Source organism: Temnothorax americanus, unplaced genomic scaffold (assembly GCF_048541705.1).
Source record: "Temnothorax americanus isolate GAGA-0224 unplaced genomic scaffold, ASM4854170v1 Scaffold72, whole genome shotgun sequence".
Taxonomy (NCBI): Eukaryota; Metazoa; Arthropoda; class Insecta; order Hymenoptera; family Formicidae; genus Temnothorax; species Temnothorax americanus.
Window position 1 is genome coordinate 367,340 of NW_027509795.1, and position 7,141 is coordinate 374,480.

Genomic DNA, 7,141 nt, shown 5'->3' on the forward strand with positions numbered 1-7,141 from the left:
TACTCATATCATAACTGAAATATCGTGCTTTTGAAATATTAACATAGTATATATAATCTTGAGTTTTTTTATATTTTAAGCATTTTTTCTATGCACAAAAAGGCTCATATAATTCACAAAGTTGTTTTATGAGAAAATGTTATAGATTTTTTTTAAAACAAATTATGCGGTTATCATAACATACAGGATGATTGGAGTGGTACTTTTCTTAAAACACAGTTACAATGGATAAATAGGGAAATATAACAAATAGTGTTATAACGAAGAGAAATCATATATTACTGCACAAACATGTGTTCTAAAATGTTTTCAAATTTGACAAAATTATTGCACGATTTACCACTACTATATTGCGGGTTTCGTTCTCCTTATCGTTTCTTTTACGAATAGTACTAAAACAATAATCAGAGCTTTTATTACAAAAAATGTAGGATACGTGGTCTCGCTTCTGCGAGCCATGTGACAGGTGCGTGAACACACTTTGGGCAGATCATGGCGTTAGGGTAGAGCGCGAGACGAGAGAAAAGGGGAAGAATCACGACGACGTTGCGTGCACGCGTGCGACGGCATGAGTCTAGTGCGAACGTTATAGGTATCGAGTCGGTTTGGAGCAATACGACGAGAAAGACGACGCGAGCTGAGTGTGTGCGTTAGACGGTTAGAGTTTTCGGAGTAATAAAGAGATTGCGACGGCACAGACTGGGTGCGGACGTGCTGGAGTTACCATGCACGAGTTGAGTGAAGAACTGTTATATGTAATCGACCTAAATCAGTGATGTAAGTAATATTAATAAACATATCGACTCCAAATACTCTTCCAGAGTGTGTTGCCTCGCCATCCGATCACGCTAGACAACGAACGAAACGGAGTAAAGACTACAAAAATGCAAACTAACTATACTATAGCTGTCTTGGGCTCGCATATATTTATAATTATATTTTTGTTCAAAAACTGAAGCCAGTATTCAGATATAATACGATTTAACAAATAAAGAATTAATTTAATTTTCTTGATGTTGTATTTGTAATCGCGATCCGATTGAAGAATTCAGATAATGTTTGTCTTAAGCCTAGATTTTTTAGGGAATTATGTGTGTATATTTTTATAACTTCAATTCTCTCTTGAGTAATAACAATAAATTAATTTAGATAAAATCAGATAAATTATTTTTTGATTAAAATAAAGATATTTTTATTATTTAAACCACAGGTTTTTAATAATACTTTTTAAGCATATATACCTATAATCAACGATTCAAATTATTATTAAAGGAAAGAATTAAATAACTCGCATGTAATAATTAAATTTTGCTCTTATTGTTAATCAAAGTGCAAAATATTTGCAGTTTATTTATCGAAATTAATTTAAAATACACGGATTAAAACATTCAGCGTACGCAGTGGCACATCCTTGAAATGTGGTCGTGACATATTATGGAATATATTCAATCATATTTTACAATAAACGATTACTAGCCCGCGCGATTAAAAATTTGTAAACGTATTGAAGCGACAACTGCTTTTCGAAACAGATATTTCTGATGCGATTTATTTAGAATAGAAATTGGAACGATAGAGAATGTGAATTATATAGATTGATTATAATTTCACGATACTTATATAGGCGATTAATTCTTAACGACGTTTGGATTTAAATATATACCAGTATTGTTTTAAATATATATCACGTTTTAAGTTTTGGTGCTAAATGTATAGCTTGGCTATTAGTATTTTGATATTGATAATGGATCGTTGAGAATAATATATTCATCGCCGCATTTGAAATACAAGGAACAGAATATCCAACGTATAGTTGTTCCACATAATACGATAAATATCAAGAGACACGGCAGTGTCTCGCGCCAAGTACACGCGAAGTAAATATTTCGTGATAGACGTAATTAAAACTGGCTGACATACGGCCTTGATATTTGTTTTCATAACATTCGGTACGCGCTATTAGGGGTATTCAAATAAGTTAAAGTTTAACGGTTTGACAGGTTATGTCGGGTTAAAGTCGAGTAAAAAGTTAATTAATTAACTTTGGGCGCGCTACTCTTTAAGGTTATGCAAAATACATAAGTGACTCATTAACCTATATCACATATTAATTTTTGGGTTAAAAGTTTAAAAATTAACTTTTTACTCGACTTTAACTCGACATAACCTGTCAAACCGTTAAACTTTAACTTATTATTGAATACCTCTATTGTGTCACAAACCTTCATGTATTGTTATTCGCATGGCGAAATTCAAGTCTCAGCGAAGGACAATGACTCTGTTTACCGTTACTTATATTATTTTTTAAAACGCGATTATTTTCTGCAAGCTATTAATTCCTATCAGCTCACTATTAATTAACTCTCTTGATTGATGACTATAAATGTATTGGCTATATGTATATCTATACAATATTTATCGAGGTATTTTACGTAAATTTATATATTTCGCGCAGCGATAGAAGATGAGAAACAAATTATTATTTTATTACGACGTTCATACAAGTAACAATTACTTTTTTGAAGCTTAAATTAGCATTAATATATTAGATTTTTTATTAGATTTTTGCATTTGAGTATATTGCGCACCCAATGTTAGATTTTTATTTCATATTTTCGGATGATTAATCATTAACTTATTAATCACATCATTATGTATTACATTAAAATGTCAACATTATTTTCGAATTTTTTTCGTCATAAACGAAAGACGTATATAAAACGCGAATTATGTTACATTACGATACGTTTAATCAAAATAAGTACAATTATAATTAAACCTGCAGTATTTTAATATTTCAGAGTTTATACACATTGTGGTTTAACAAATCCTTTTATTATTTCAGATTTTGTTCTGCTGATTTGTGTGACTCGTAGATATCAAGCGGATTAGAGACTTTCGTATTTTCTTCGAGCTATATGTTGTGAGTGTAACGGATAAATTTGAAGAGGGACACCCGAGAGGCATAGGACGACGGCGGAGCAACCATGGAGTGAGTAAATACAACATCTTGTAGAAATTTATTACCTTAAAATAGATGAGCTAAGATAAATTAACACAGATATGTTTAATCTCAAAATAATATAATTACCGGGTCAATCTTCAATCTCGCGAATATTTTATGCATAAATTGTTAAACACATTAATAATAAGATATTCAAAGAAATTGTAATGAAATTGAAGTCAAGAACTATGAAGATATAATATATTAATAGTTATATTTTGTTAAATCTTTCTTATCATGAAATAAATTATAATGGATCCGATTTTCAAGTTTGTCGCTCAAATAGTTAACAAAAACAAGAAAAGATAGAAAGAAATAAAATAAATGTGTGACAAGAGTAGAATACTAACACATTTTTTTATAATATAGAATATTTTTACTATTTAGAGGAACGTTTTTAATTTAATCGTGTCATTTTATTTATTTTTTTTTACAAATATTCTTTTTATTAGAATTTGTAATATATATATTTAATCTTTATATATATTTCTCTCTCTAAGATTAAATATTATGTAAATTAGTTGGTAAAAGAAATATTTAGAATATTCTTGATTCCGAATTATAATAATATAAATTTATAATTAAAAAGCGAACAAAAAATATTTTACCATTAAATAGACATTAAGGTATTCCTTTCACGGAGGAGCGTATTTTGTAGGCGCTTAAGCAGGGCGTCAGCAAACTCTTGTATATTGCATTAAACTTATATAAAATCAAGTTATAATCGATTATTATGTTTAATTATAAGAAAAAAGTGAAAATATTTTGTGTATTTAGAAATTTTTTATTTTTCGGTAAATTTTACTGTCAGAACAATATGGCAACGCTGCGCTTTTCAGGGCGCCGATTGTAAATGTGAAGTTGATAACAAAAGTGTCAATGTAAGTGTTAATTTCATTAATCAAAGAATATTGTGACATTTTCTTTTTATCAAAGAGAGATTTTATAATAATAATGAGTGATAAGAAACATAAAGTGAGGAGTAATGTGGGCAAAAATAAGGGACAATTTGTGAAAATAAAAGTTGATAATAACCCGTACGTGATGAACTGAAGTGTGACATGAGCGCACAGCTTGCAGCGTTGCCAAATACGTCCTTGAAAGTCGCCATTAAAAATATTCATCTATAAACCACATTTCAAGTCAACTTTTAACATAAATATTTTGTTTAAATATTTGATGACTGTATTTTTATCGGCACTATCGAAAGTAGGTATAGAGTTTAGCGAATATGCGCGTAGCGCAGTTAATATTTAATATCTTAACATATTTGATAAACAAATTATTACATTGAAATGTGGAAAATAGACTTTTTCGATAACGTCACATATAAAATATCGAATTTTCAAAGTGATAATTTTTCCTTATATGTTCGGTAATGTGGTTTAATTTTTTTCTGGCGTAAAGATATGCATTTTAACTTTTTCGTACCAAAAAATCAGTTAATTCTTAAGACTTTGGTGTCATGAAAGGAATAACTTAATTTACTTTATCAAATATTTTAACTAATTTATTTAATAAAAAAAACACATAATTATCAGCAATTTATTCTTGTAACAAATAAATCAGTTTATTCTATAATCATAACTTATTCATTCTTATCAATAAATTGATTTCATATCATTCAAAATAAAGATGTTTAATATTTAATATTGCATTTTGCATATTGTGGAATATTCTACAACTGTTCTGCAACATTTTGATGGCTTCAAATAATTCATAGGAATACAACACTGTGTTTTTCATAATTAGTTGAGGACATACACAATTATTAATCAAAATGCAATTACTGAATCGACCATATCTCAAGACAACTTTACTGTGATGATTAATAAAATGATGATTAATAAAAAGGTTTTAACTTCAAGGTTGCATTTATAGAAGTCGATAATGATGATTAACAAAACTTTATTATGAATGTCTCAACTGCCTTTTTCATACAAGATTTATATATAATGGTCATAAAATACAAACCTCCCTCATTTTATTCGATTTGAAATGAACGAAATATTCTAGTACAACAGATTACTTTGAAAGCGTGACTCCGTTTTCTTTAAAATGACTCATCGTTATCATATCTTTATGTCATTATATTATTTAACTTAGTCCTTGGTTATAATCCTAATATTGCTCAAGAAGATTCCGAAAGCGATAAAATGGTGTAACAAGAAATTAAGTGCGACTCAATTAATAAATAAGGCGTAGACAAAATAACGCGATTAATTACTCACGTTGAGGATGAAGTTGGAACGACGCCAATCGCGCACTCCCGCACAATTAATTTCCCACGCGATTACGAATACGACACAAATTTTGTACGAAGCACTTGTTTCGCGTTATCGTCGCGTTAAAGAGTAATGTTTCATTTATTGTACGATAAATTTTTTAAACGTATTGATTAGCTACAAGATAGAGGATTTCTAGAAACTCTCTATCCTACAGCCAATTAACATGCTTAAAAAATTTGTCGTTCGATACATGAAATATCAACCTTACGCACATTCGATTTGAATTTTATCCATCTTATTCCATCGCGTCGTGATTCGCCCTTTGCGTAGCAGAGTACGCTACTTACTACTTTGCGATTTCCTCGACGTCGGTAACTCAGATTTGTCGGCGGATATATATTATCGACTTCTATAAATGCAACCTTGAAGTTAAAACCTTTTTATTAATCATCGTTAATCTCTATATAGTTGTTAATATTGTCTATAAGTATCTAGTTGTTAATAATAGGTAAAGAAAAGTAATTATATACATACTGTGAGTAATCTATTGTAGAGTCCTATACAAAATAGAAGCGTGACCGGTGTAACGGCTGTCGATTGGCTCCGTCATTTTCTCTACACACAGTGGCAGGACTTCTTCCTCTGCTTTGAATAAAGAATAAATATATAACTCTTTATATGCATAAATGTGACCTATGCATCTGTGAAATTATAAAATATAACAATAAATGTTGTATACCTGTGGATGCTCAACTGATGGTATGGTCAAGATCGTATTCTTCAGATTTTTCCAACGGATAGTAACTTAAAGATCAAGTATATAGGGCTAAAATTTAAGGAATAAAGAATATCTCAATTATCTGCTGTATGTAAAGTTAATTAAATTTGATGTTATCTTTTACATACATAAATGCCTTATTCATAAAGAATAAAAATTTTAATTTTTAGATTTTTATTCGTGTCATTTTATTTAATTTTTTTTTACAAATATTTTAACAATAGAAAAAAATACAGGTTTGGCAGTGAACGCAAAATTTAAACAAACAGTTTACTGTTATACACTTTCAAAAATGGCTTTTGATTAAAATCGGCAGATATTTTGCCGATTTAAATTTTTCTTTTCACTGAGTCATTATATGTATACATCCTTCCGCCACGCTTTTTTTTAATAAGAGCATAGATATGTGAAATATACATATAGATCATAGACCTCTGCGCTCTTTTGCATTGGCGTCACAATCATGGTGGAAGGAAACAAGGTGTGCTGAGTGTGCTCATTTAGAGCGATACGCAGACGTCGCGATTGAAATCTATCTTTATTGATGTATATATAGTGGAGACAGCTCCTGATGATAGTATAGTTCTAGGTTCTAGCTGTTAACCGAAGTGAACCGTTTCCACAAATGAATGATTCCGAAGAAGAATTACTATTATCTTGAAAAACTGCAAAACGGTATGTTGAAAAGTGTCTGCGTCATTATTCTGCTCATTCTATTAATACCAAATGATATTTTAGGGAGTCATCATTTATATACAGCAATTACTTGATGAGGAAGTATTCACAAAAATGTTTTAATGTACGCGAATGATAATATAAACTTTTGATAATATTTTATCTAAGGTTTTAAACAAAATTAACAAAACATGGTGCAATTGTCAAGCTAGGCCAATTCTTCAAATTATCAACAATTTACTGCTTTAAATGTTGTGTTTTGGTAAAGCAGCGACTTTCTCGTGAAATAAAGTATTCTCTGCTTTAAAAAAAAAAACGTAATATTAGTCGTTTATGCTTTGTAATACTCAAAAAATAGCTGCTATATTTTCCAAACTTTTTTTTGTTAATAACTTTTTAACGAATAACGAGCGACGGCTTTGAAGGTCACTCGGGGTCATGACCTTGACAACATAT

At 29.9% G+C, this 7,141-nt stretch overlaps 1 long non-coding RNA gene across 2 annotated transcripts in view; it reads left to right on the top strand.

Annotated features, from left to right (window-relative positions):
- Window positions 1-7,141, top strand: part of LOC143906507 (uncharacterized) — a 110,619-nt gene that overhangs the window by 95,910 nt on the left and 7,568 nt on the right. For both annotated transcript variants that reach the window (XR_013259547.1, XR_013259548.1), the window contains one exon: window positions 2,846-2,992. This is a non-coding gene — a long non-coding RNA (uncharacterized LOC143906507). The remainder of the gene's footprint in view (window positions 1-2,845; window positions 2,993-7,141) is intronic.